We start from the raw sequence: 13172 nt of genomic DNA on the forward strand, positions 1-13172 counted from the left end.
CACATCGAGACCGAGCCGGGGGTCGTGGTACTTAGCCGCCCCTATCGATTACCCGAACACAAGAAAAAATCGTTCGGGAAGAATTAGATGCAATGCTCGATATGGGGGTAATAGAAGAATCCCACAGTGACTGGTCCAGCCCAGTTGTTCTAGTGCCTAAGAGCGACGGGTCTGTACGATTCTGTGTGGATTATAGGAAAGTCAACGCGGTGTCTAAATTTGATGCATATCCAATGCCTCGTGAGCGGATAAATAGAGCCACACCGCAAGTAGAAAAGAGAGAGAGCCTGGGCACCACAGAGCAGAACAAGAAGCAAGAGTTTTGTTATGATGAGAGTTTTATTTTGGTGAAAAGGTGTGTCATTAAAGTTCAACTTAGTGAATATTGCAAAGAGAAAAATAAATCCTTACCTGAACCAGGAAAACTGCTTCTCGCCTCCTCTTTACACAGACCTTTCTACTGACTCTGAAAAACACCAAAAGAAAGATGCCCAGGGTCCCTGCTCATCTCATGGAGGCAAGAGGACTGCAGATGTGGCCAGGGCAATAAATTGCAATGTCCATACTGTGAGATGCATAAGAGAGCGTTACAGCAAGACAGGAAGGACAGCTGATCGTCCTTGCGTGGCAGACCACGTGTAACAACACCTGCGCAGGATCAGTACATCCGTATATCACACTTGCGGGACAGGTACAGGATGGCAACAACAACTGCCCGAGTTACACCAGGAACACACAATCCCTCCATCAGTGCTCAGACTGTCCGCAATAGGCTGAGAGAGGCTGGACTGAGGGCTTGTTGGCCTCTTGTAAGGCAGGTCCTTACCAGACATCACCGGCAACAACGTCACCTCTGGGCACAAACCCACCTTCACTGGACCAGACAGGACTGGCAAAAAGTGCTCTTCACTGACGAGTCATGGTTTTGTCTCACCAGGGGTGAAAACGCGTTTATCATTGAAGGAATGAGCATTACACCAAGGCCTGTACTCTGGAGCGGGATCAATTTGGAGGTGGAGGGTCCGTCATGGTCTTGGGCGGTGTGTCACAGCATCATCGGACTGAGCTTGTCGTCAATGCAGGCAATCTCAATGCTGTGTGTTACAGGGAAGACATCCTCCTCCTTCATTTGGTACCTTTCCTGCAGGCTTATTCTGACATGACCCTCCAGCATGACAATGCCACCAGCCATACTGCTCGTTCTGTGCGTGATTTCCTGCAAGACAGGAATGTCAGTGTTCTGCCATGGCCAGCGAAGAGCCCGGATCTCAATCCCATTGAGCACGTCTGGGACCTGTTGGATCAGAGGGTGAGGGCTAGGGCCATTCCCCCAAGAAATGTCTGGGAACTTGCAAGTGCCTTGGTGGAAGAGTGGGGTAACATCTCACAGCAAGAACTGGCAAATCTGGTGCAGTCCATGAGGAGGAGACGCACTGCAGTACATAATGTAGCTGGTGGCCACACCAGATACTGACTGTTAATTTTGATTATGACCCCCCTTTGTTTAGGGACACATTATTCCATTTCTGTTAGTCACATGTCTGTGGAGCTTGTTCAGTTTATGTCTTAATTGTTGAATCTTTTTATGTTCATACAAATATTTACACATGTTAAGTTTGCTGAAAATAAAAGCAGTTGAAAGTGAGGACGTTTTTATTTATTTATTTATTTATTTATTTATTTTAAATGTAGGCCTAGTGACAATGTTCATACATTCAGATAATTTGTCAATGAAGAGTGTACCTTTTTGTAATGGGTACTTGACTAGTGGACCAGGAAAAATACCAGAAGACTATAAGGCATGAGGAAAAATGTAGTGGTTTGCTGAGCAATAACAGACAGACAGACACGGTATTTACAGTTGTGCTCAAAAGTTTGCATATCCTTGAAGAATTGGTAATATATGTACCATTTTTAAAGAAAACATGAGTGAGCAGGCAAAACACATTTCTTTTATTTCTTATGGGATTCATATTCAACTGTAGGTTAACAGAATGGCACAATCATAAAACTTGGCAACAAAGAAAAAAATTAAATGACCCCTGTCCAAAAGTCTGCATACTCTTAGTTCTTAATACTGTGTATTGCCCCCTTTAGCATCAATGACAGCATGCAGTCTTTTGTAATAGTTGTCTATGAGACCCCAAATTCTTGCAGGTGGTATAGCTGCCCATTTGTCTTGGCAAAATGCCTCCAGGTCATGCAAAGTCTTTGGTCGTCTTGCATGAACCGCACGTTTGAGATCTCCCCAGAGTGGCTCGATGATATTAAGGTCAGGAGACCGTGATGGCCACTCCAGAACCTTCTCCCTTCAACTTGGCCTTATGCTTAGGGTCACTGTCATGCTGGAAAGTCCAAGAGCGTCCCATTCGCAGCTTTCGTGCAGAAGAATGCAAATTGTCTGCCAGAATTTTCTGATAACATGCTGCAATCATCTTGCCATCAATTTTCACAAGATTCCTCGTGCCTTTAGAGCTCACACACCCCCAAAACATCAGTGAGCCACCACCATGCTTCAGAGTGGGGATGGAATTCTTTTCACTATAGGCCTCGCTGACACCTTTCCAAACATAGCGCTTATGGTTGTGACCATAAAGCTCTATTTTGGTCTCGTCACTCAAAATTACAGTGTGTCAGAAGCTGTGAGGTGTGTCAAGGTGTTGTCGGGCATATTGTAACCGGGCTTTTTTGTGGCATTGGCTTCTTTCTGGCAACTCGACCATGCAGCTCATTTTTGTTCAAGTATTGTCGTATTGTGCTCCTTGAAACAACCACACCATCTTTTTCCAGAGCAGCCTGTATTTCTCCTGAGGTTACCTGTGGGATTTTCTTTGTATCCCGAACAACTCTTCTGGCAGTTGTGGCTGAAATCTTTCTTGGTCTACTTGACCTTGGCTTGGTATCAAGAGATCCCTGAATTTTCCACTTAATAAGTGATTGAACAGTACTGACTGGCATTTTCAAGGCTTTGGATATCTTTTTATATCCTTTTCCATATTTATAAATTTCCATTACCTTGTTAAGCAGGTCTTTTGACAGTTCTTTTCTGCTCCCCATGGCTCAGTATCTAGCCTGCTCAGTGCATCCATGTGAGAGCTAACAAACTCATTGACTTTATACACAGACACTAATTGCAATTTAATAGCGACAGGTGTGGGAAATTAACCTTTAATTGTCATTTAAACCTGTGTGTGTCACCTTGTGTGTCTGTAACATGGCCAAACATTCAGGGGTATGTAAACTATTGATCAGGGCAATTTGGGTGATTTCTGTTATCATTATGATTTAAAAAGGAGCCAAACAGTCAATCAGTGCCACAATTTCACAATTTCTGCCAGGGTATGCAAACTTTTGAGCAAAACTGTATATGTGAAGGATGAAATTTCTTTTTAGGTCTTAAGTTTGATTTTAGATGTAATAACATAAATTAAATGTATAATTACATACAATAACAAACACAATAATACAAAATAAAACCTCAGTTATTTACCCTGGGTGTATGCATAAAAATGTTCTCTGTCTACACTGGTATTCACCATTTTAATGGTATATCTCAAATAAGAGAAAATAAATCCCTTAAAATCTTCAAATGCATTCAAATGAATTAATTCTTCTCAATCAATTGTTATATGTGATCACAAACAATCAGTGATTCAAGTTCACATCAAATAAGGTACTGATCAGTTTTCTTTTCTCTTGAATTTGAAACCAGATATTTCAGTCCAACTAGAGAAAAAGGAAAGTTAGTCTCTGTGATGAAGTTTCTTACTTTGGGAAAGAAGAGTGGTCAAAAGAGTAAGTAAGGGAAGATACTGTCCTTTTTTTTTTTTTTTTTAACAGTAGGTTCGATGTCTCTCTTTTTGTTTTTAGCATCGTATTCGGGAGGCTCGCTATCAAATAGGAAAATCCAGCTCAAGAAAAATGCATTTGGTGGTTTATCAATATTCAATTCACATCAAAATATGCCACCAAAAGAGGCAAATAAAGCATATTTACACATGTACAATTATTCATATTAACTAACAGATTACATTTGATTACCTCTGTATTCACTTCTCTTTCCTTTTATACAGGCACACATGACCAACAATGGCATCAATGAGCAGCAGTGAACAAGTAACAAACCATGCGGTTCAACTATGACCACATTACAAACAGATAATATTCAAAATACAACGTGAAAAGGAAAATGAAACACTGTAATTAAACAAAAAATACATTATCTGGCAGTTGAAAGATGTGTTGTGTGTTATTCAATTTAAAGATTAATTAAATTGAAAATAAACTCACCAAGTCAAAATATAAATTCGGCAGTGTCCTACAACAAGATTAACACTGGATAATGTGATATAACAAAGTTTTGAACAATTTTGACCTGCTTCTGTTTCATTTCATAGGTTTAAAACACTATATTTCTAAGTTATGTTCTCAAGTGCAGGTCAAACTTTTCTTCCATCACTCTCTGTATCTCTTCTAATCTGCATGTCTCAGTGCACTCTGAGGAGGTAGCCAACAATGCAAACTCTGATTGGCTAGATCACTCATTAACTTAATTTAAGGCTTGAATCAACCAAAATATAATTTTGATGGGTTCTATATTTACTGTATGTATATATGTTATAAAATGTGATGTTGATATCAAAGATGTGAATTTTAATATTAATAAATTACCATTATTTAACTTTGGTTACATTTTCATTCAGTTTTCATTGTATTTTTAAGTAAAAATAAAATAAAATTGTGAAATGAAGATGAAAGAAAATTGATCTTTTAAAAGCATTTAATAATAATAATAATAATAATAATAATAAAATCCGATTGGATTATGGCGGGGGTGAAAGTTTTTCTTGTTTCAAAGGGGTGTGTGACTGTTATATACTCATGTTTAATGCAGTAAACTGGTTTGCCATGTTTGGAAGAGTGTACATGCGTTGTGAGTGTGAATGGCACAGAAAATTAAACAGGTCATCCGTGCGAGCATTCTTGTTGATCTAAACTTTGTGAATAGACTACACTTTACCGACACAACATTTGGCTGTGAGGATGGCTGAGTTTAGATTACCACCACCAGCAACTTTTCTTCCTGTGCCCGGTGAACTGCCGATTCTGTGGGCGAGTTGGATTGATGGTTTCACAGTATACCTTGAGGACTATGATGATATTCCTGACCGGAGGAAGATCGCCCTGCTTCACCACTATGTCAGGGCGGAGGGACAGAGAATTTATCGCACGCTTGGTCAAGCGGAGACCTGAGGAAGAGGTCGCTCTCCTCGCCAATCACTTCAGGGGCCAACAACGAGTAATACTACGATGATACAAGCTACACAAATGGGTGAGTCCATTCAAAATGATGTGATTAATCTGAGAGACATGACACAATCTTGCAACTGCGGGCCACTTCAGGATCAGATCATTCGTGACTAGTTTATTGTAGGGATACTGTGTGACACTACTGTTAGAATTAACATCAAGCCGTGGGAATCGCTCTGCAAGTGGAAGCAGCTGTTGAATGCTCCACACTGCTAGCAGACAAACAGCCCTCTGCAGACACAGCCATGCAGCACCTCCGACCTGCCTGTCACACAGGTCACATCCCCTCTCCCACAGGCTTAAGCGATATGAGGCGGCACGCTTTCCAGTGCAACTAGCATAGACACAGGAGATCTGGCGCAGTACAAGCTTTTGTGGCAAATGTGGCGCTAGTTCACACTATTCAAGAGCCCATGTTACATCCCAAGGGATGTATATTATTTTATTACTGTGATGGTGATATTTTATGTGGTTTGCGTGTGTTGTGTCTCCCTGTGCTTTCCTTGTCACTTTCGCTGTCCATTAAGCAGGATAATGAGAGCCGCCTGCTGATCATTACCTATGACTGGCTCGGCCGAGGAATGGAGAGTACAAGAGACCCACAACTCTCTTCACCTTGGAGAGAGACGCACAGAGAATATTTTCTCCTGCAGAGTTATTCTATCTCTTGGTCCCAGCTTTTGAGAAGATTGTGCTAGTTGTTGTGCTAAAGTGAGTAGTATAACAATAATCTTGTCATATTGCGGTTGTGTACTGCTTATACTTGTGTTGAAATACTTAACAGTTGTATGTGTATTTTCTACACTAGTTTTATTACACCAGCTTTAGTTTTGTGTAACCCATTTAAGTTATGTTGTGGGATTCTTTAGTAGGGAGGTGGACGCCATTTACTTTGAAAGATTTTGTTTTCTCCTGTTTATTTATAGAGAGGGAGTTTGGAAAGTGATTGTGTTTTCTTGTCTTTTTCTTTTGTTAGGAAAGCTATTTTCTAAACCCCCTAGAAAGAATGTCTTTTTGTTTGTTATTTTGGCCAGTTCCACTCCTGAAGTCTATGTTTGTTTAACCCACTGTTTCTTTTTTTTTTTTTTTTTTTTGCCATATCACGTGTTGATGTAATTTGTGGTTGCTCTGGCACCTGGAGACAGTATCACTCTTGCGCTCTCTCCAAAACATTTGTTACCCACCTTCCCATACCCCTAGACCAAGGAAAGTGTGCCGTAACAACTGGGGGCTCGTCCAACCGAAACGAGAGTGCTTGTTCTTTTTTGAAGCCCACGACATGACAAGTGGGGGCTCTTGCGTCCAAAAATAAAAATAAAAAAACGGTTAAATTGATGCGGCGAGTACATTTTCTCTTTTCTCTCTCAATGTCTGTTTTTCGCTGTTTTTGCTCTTGTGTGGCAAGAGAAGTTTCTGTGGTGATAGAAATGGAGTTCGATTTGATAATTTTTACTTTTTCTCCCACCACAGAGGTTTTTCATAAGTGTTGAAAAAAGGATCTGCTCTTGATTGCAGATTTCTTTAATTTAGAGGTACAGAGAGAAGCGACTAAACAGGTAATTAAAGAGTCTCTTTTTGAACAGCTGGTGCATACTGGCATTCTACCAGATGGTGAGGGGGTAGAGCGACCCGTAGCTGCAGCGGAGGCTGTAGCTGAGGAAGTTTTCTCTGGTGTAAATGCTATTGAATATATGAGTTTCGATCCTGCACTAGTCATTCGTTTAAGAGATAGACCTCTCGATTAAACAGCAGGAAAACTAAAATTTTATGCTTAAGAGTTGTGGAGGTAGAAGCAGATTGAGACATTAAACTCCGCAGTATAAAGTTGCGAGCTGAGGAGATGAGCAGGAAACCTGTTCCCGATCTGCGCTCTAGGTCCTCCTCTGTCACTGTTTCTCCCTCCACACCTAGTCCTGTTGTTCCTGTTACCTCGTATGTAGAGCGAGGAAAATCGTGAATTCGATGTTGGTAAGTATATCAAGCTTGTGCCTCCCTTTTGAGAGTCCGAGGATGATGCTTGCTTCGTTGCTTTTGAGCGCATGGCGGGTAAGCTTAGATGGCCGAGGGATATGTGGGCGTTGCTGCTACAATGCAGTTTCACAGGTAAGGTATGTCTTAACCATTGGCAGGATTAAAATGACGGACTGTATGCGCAGACTGTGGAGTAGCCTATCATTTTAAATGTGATATTACAAACACTTTTCCTCAGAAATAGTGTGGGCCTAGCTTTTCGATTTTCAAAATACATGCTTTAATTTATGAAATGTGCCTTTGTCTCAGAAGTGACATGATAGGTGTCTCTCTGATAACCTGTGAAAGATCAGAGAATTGAGCATTCGCTAAGCCCTGCCATAAAAGCATTTCTGACCAGTCCTATCTTAGTAACTGTTGCCGTCCGCCAGTTCCAATGAGAGTCTACAATGTGTGTTTGAGTACTTTGAGTCACTTAAGCTGACGCTAGGGGATTATCCCCGCAGGCATAGCCAGACTCTGAAACTCTTTAAAATCTCGCCAATTTTAATTGGCAGACAGCACTTTGTGCTCTACCTCCCTTGCACACGTCAGCAGGCGTATATATGGCGGCACACAACACTATCTCTTCAGAATTTTCTCCTTCAGGGTAGCGATATCTCTCCCAAGTACTCTACATGTAAACTAGATTACTACTGTACCTTCACCGCTGAATGGCAGTATGTGGAATTTCCCTCCTGTGTGATAGCGGAAGGACAAGGTATCTTCGCCATTTTCACTGCTTCACAGTGAACGGATTATTCTGTGGCCTGTTGGCCTCAATGGAAAGTATCCTTTTAATTATTGGATTGTATTGGATTTTCTGTAAGTGTGTATCAAGCACTACAGCCTGATTGTGTTTTAATGTGTATTTGTATACTGTTCACAATTGTAAAAGTTTGCTTAACAACATATTTATAAAGATGACTTTTTTGCTAATCTTTCCACAAGCACATGCAAACAAACATATTTCCCTCTGTCTGGTGGGCACAAGCTGTTTTACGCTGTTTTGCAATCGTGTTCACTGTGAATGCATGAGTCTCAAGATGCTTTGCTATCAGCTCATTTTTCGTTCTGAAAGCTGAAGCCGTCCACCTCTCCTCCCAATATACTCCTTCTGCAGTCTGCAGAACAGTCTGAAGGTCTGACCCAAGTTTGGTGGTTGTAGCTTTAAAGCTCTAGGAGGAGATACAGTTTACATTTTGGCTCAGAAGAAGAAGAATAATAACTAGATTGAAAAGTTTGTGGACAAACTTTAGGTTGGCTTGAGAAAGCCTAGCTTGAAAGTTTGAAGTAGTTGTAAAAGCTTGAAGTTTGAAGTAGTTACAAGTTTAAGTAGTAGTTTTAAAAGTTCAAAGTTTAAAGATTATAAGACCATTCATTCTATCAGATAGATAGATAGAGAGATAGATAGATGTTCTGGTGTAGAGATATGTGATTTGATACTTGGTTGCTAGGGTAACCCCATCTGGTTGCTAATCAGTTACCAAGATGATACTTAACATGGCTCCTTGCTATCCTGAGTGAAATAAGTCAACCCAGAAGTCTCTACGATGTTCTGGTGTAGAGATATGTGATTTGTTACTTGGTTGCTAGAGTAAGCCCATGTGGTTGCTAGGCAGTTGCCACTGTGAATCCAAGAAGACTGCTTGCTGTTTTGAGTCATACAAGCCAACAATGAAATCTTTACAACATTCTGATCCTGAGATACCCATCTAACTGATTTTAAATGGAAGTCAGTGGGGTTTGGTTGCTAGGGTGCTCTAAATGGTTGCTAGGTTGTATGCAGTTGCTAGGGTGTTAAAGTGATGGAGTGAAAGAATAAAAAGAGTGGAGTGATGGAAAGATAGAAAAGAGAGTGACAGAGTGATAGAAAGTATGTGTGGTGGAGTGATAGTAAGTAGATTGAATCCTCTAAAGGAGTTATTACAGGGAAAAGTTTTCACACCTTGAATGGGAGTCAATTTAAAATCAGTCCAGTTCGGAAGTCCGATACGGGAATACTGGAAGTCCGATCAGTTAGAAAAGATACAGCAACCCGAGTCAGAACAGTCTGAAGGTCTGACCCAAGTTTGGTGGTTGTAGCTTTAAAGCTCTAGGGGGAGATACAGTTTAAATTTTGGCTCAGAAGAAGAAGAATAATAACTAGATTGAAATGTTTGTGGACAAACATTAGGTTGGCTTGAGAAAGCCTAGCCTGAAAGTTTGAAGTAGTTGTAAAAGCTTGAAGTTTGAAGTAGTTAGAAGTTTAAGTAGTAGTTTTAAAAGTTCAAAGTTTAAAAATTATAAGACCATTCATTCTATCAGATAGATAGATAGATAGATAGATAGATGTTCTGGTTCAGAGATATGTGATTTGTTACTTGGTTGCTAGGGTAACCCCATCTGGTTGCTAGACACTTACCAAGATGATACTTAACAAGGCTCCTTGCTATCCTGAATGAAATAAGTCAACCCGGAAGTCTCTACAACATTCTGATCCTGAGATACCCATCTTAGTGATTTTGAATGGAAGTCAATGGTGTTTGGTTTCTAGGGTGCTCTAAATGGTTGCTAGCGCGTGGCTAAGTAGTTTCCATGATGATACTTGAAGACTGATCGCTCACCCAATTCAAACAAGCCAACTCTCATGTCTGTAGGACATTCTGATCAGGAGATATCCATCTAAGCCTTTTTGAATGGAAGTCAAAGGGGTTTGGTTGCTAGGGTGCTCTAAATGGTTGCTAGGGCGTGGCTAAGTAGTTTCCATGATGATACTTGAAGACTGATTGCTCACCCAATTCAAACAATCCAACTCTCATGTCTGTAGGACATTCTGATCAGGAGATATCCATCTAAGCCATTTTGAATGGCAGTCAATTGGTTTTGGTTGCTAGGGTGCACTAAATGGTTGCTAGGTTGTATGCAGTTGCTAGGGTGTTAAAGTGTTAGAATAAAAAGAGTGATGTAAAGATATAAAAAGAAAGTGATGGAGTGATAGAAAGTATGAGTGGTGGAGTTATAGGATGTAGCTTGAATCCTCTAAAGGAGTTATTACAGGAAAAAGTTTTCATAATTTGAATGGAAGTCAAAGAGACATGAGGCCTGTTCGGAAGTTCGATACTGGAATATTGTAATTCCGATCAGTTAGAAAAGATATTGCACACTATTCGGGATTAGTCTGAAGGTCTGTGCCAAGTTTGGTGCATGTAGCTTAAAAGCTCCAGGAGGAGCTTTCTCAAGCCAGCCTAATAATAATAATAATAATAATAATAAGTATGTGAGATTACAATAGTGATGCTTTGCAAGCACCACTAATAATAATAATAATAATAATAATAATAATAATAAGTTTAAATATTATTATTATGTTGGCTTGAGAAAGCTAACATACTGAAAACATCATGGTTACTTGTGTAACCTCCATTCCCTGATGGAGGGAACGAGACGTTGTGTCGATGTAGTGACACTAGGGGGTCACTCTTGGGAGCCTGAGACACCTCTAGTCTTTGATAAAAGGCCAATGAAAATTGGCGAGTGGTATTTGCATGCCACTCCCCCGGACATACGGGTATAAAAGGAGCTGGTATGCAACCACTCATTCAGGTTTTATGCTGAGGAACCGATATAAGGTCCAGCCATTTCAGCGGGTACTTCAGCGTTGTGGCAGGAGGGACACAATGTCTTGTTCCTTCCATCAAGGAATGGAGGTTACACAAGTAACCATGATGTTCCCTATCTGTCACTCACTGGACGTTGTGTCGATGTAGTGACACTAGAGGTCCCTATACGAAATGCCACAATTGGCATAACTGTGTTATGTGAACTGGCAGTGTGTGACAGGCAAACAACTGTGTGCCTCATAGCCAGCGCACCAGGCCGACACGTAACCTCCCCCAACATAGTTATGAGTGTCGAATGGCCCTTTTTGGGGACAAGTCGACTACCCAAAAGATAGAGACAGGCTTAACCCAGTCGTGGCCTCTTTTCCCCTTCTTTTTTTCCACTCCCTAAAAAAGAAGGGGGATTATCCGACTGGGCCATCAGGTCTAGGGGAAGACACAGCGGAGACCACACCTCGCCCAAAGAGAGGGGGGGATATTTAAGTGGAAAAATACGTAACATGGTCTTTCCAACCATGTGGAGAGTCTTCAAGGTAGATCCTGCCCAATGGAGGAGGAGTTACTGCAAACATGGAGACTGGGACAGAGGGGTTCTGCCCAAGGAAGATGCAGTTTGCCAACAGGGAAACGAATTAGCGTAAGATATACAATCGCATGGGGTTAGCCTTACAGGGAACTGCCACATGCGGAGCACCTACCCCAGAACAGGGCTCTTAGTTAGCGCGTGTACTGGCCCGGCAGTGAATCTCTCCGAAAACTCGACTGCCACAGGGCTCGGAGGAAGTCAACCAGGGAACAAAGTTTGTGAACACTACTGGGAATTAATGGCGCGCGTCTTCAGCTCCAAGGGAGGTGGAAAGTGCTATGTGCAAGCAATACACCCGGCCAGCTATCCCAGGCTTATCCGCTTGTGTTGTGTGCCACTACCTGGGACGAAACCGGTTCCACCCGGAGGTTGTAGAACCTTGCACATGTGTTGGATGTTGCCCAGCCCGCTGCTCTGCAAATGTCTGTTAGAGAGGCACCCCTGGCCAGGGCCCAGGGAGCCGCTACACCCCTGGTAGAATGGGCTTGTAGCCCTACTGGGGGCGGCATGTCCTGGGTGACATATGCCATAGTTAAGGCGTCAATGAGCCAGTGCAACAAAGAGCTGCTCAGAGATTCTAAAGCTCTGCGTGCGATCCAAATAGATGCGTAAAGCACGCACCGGACACAGCGACAACAGGGCTGGGTCTGCCTCCTCCTGGGGCAGCTCTTGCAGGTTCACCACCTGGTCCCTAAAGGGGTGGTGGGAACCTTGGGCACATAGCCCGGTCAGGGTCTCAGGATCACCTGAGAGTAACCCGGACCGAACTCCAGGCACGTTTTACTGACAGAGAACGCTTGCAGGTCACCTACCCTCTTGATGGAAGTGAGCGCAGTCAGGAGGGCAGTCTTCAAGGAGAGAGCCTTAAGCTCGGCTGACTGCAAAGGCTCAAAGGGGGCTCTCTGTAGACCCTGAAGAACTACAGAGAGGTCTGATGAGGGAACGAGGCATGGTCTGGAGGGATTCAGCCTCCTGGCGCCTCTTAGGAACCTGATGATCAGGTCGCGCTTCCCTAAGGACTTACCGTCGACTGCGTTGTGGTGTGCTGCTATGGCGGCAACGTACACCTTCAAGGTGGAAGGGGACAGCCTCACTTCCAACCTCTCCTGCAGGAAGGAAAGCACTGATCCGACTGCGCATCTCTGGGGGTCTTTCCGATGGGAAGAACACCACTTAGTGAACAGATGCCACTTAAAGGCATACAGGCATACAGGCGCCTCGTAGAGGGGGCCCTAGCCTGAGTGATCGTGTCTACCACTGCGTCCCATCCAGGGGCCAGACATGGAGATTCCAGAGGTCTGGGCGCGGGTGCCAGATGGTGCCTCATCCCTGAGAAAGAAGATCCTTCCTCAGGGGAATTCACCGGGGGGGCTGTCGCGAGGGGCGTGAGGTCCAAGAACTATGCCTGGGCAGGTAAGTAGGGTGCTACCAGGATGACCTGCTCCTCATGCTCCCTGACTTTGCACAGGGTCTGTGCATGTAGGCTCACTGGGGGAAAATGCATATTTGCACATGCCAGGGGGCCAGCTGTGTACCAGCGCATTTTTTGCGCATGCCGAGGGGGTCTCGGTCAGGGCGTACCAGAGCGGGCAGTGAGGAGGATTCTTGGGAGGCATACAGGTGCACCTGTGCCTGTCGAATCGACTCCAAGTCAGCTGAACCAC

Source organism: Myxocyprinus asiaticus, chromosome 20 (assembly GCF_019703515.2).
Source record: "Myxocyprinus asiaticus isolate MX2 ecotype Aquarium Trade chromosome 20, UBuf_Myxa_2, whole genome shotgun sequence".
In the NCBI taxonomy this organism is placed as follows: domain Eukaryota; kingdom Metazoa; phylum Chordata; class Actinopteri; order Cypriniformes; family Catostomidae; genus Myxocyprinus; species Myxocyprinus asiaticus.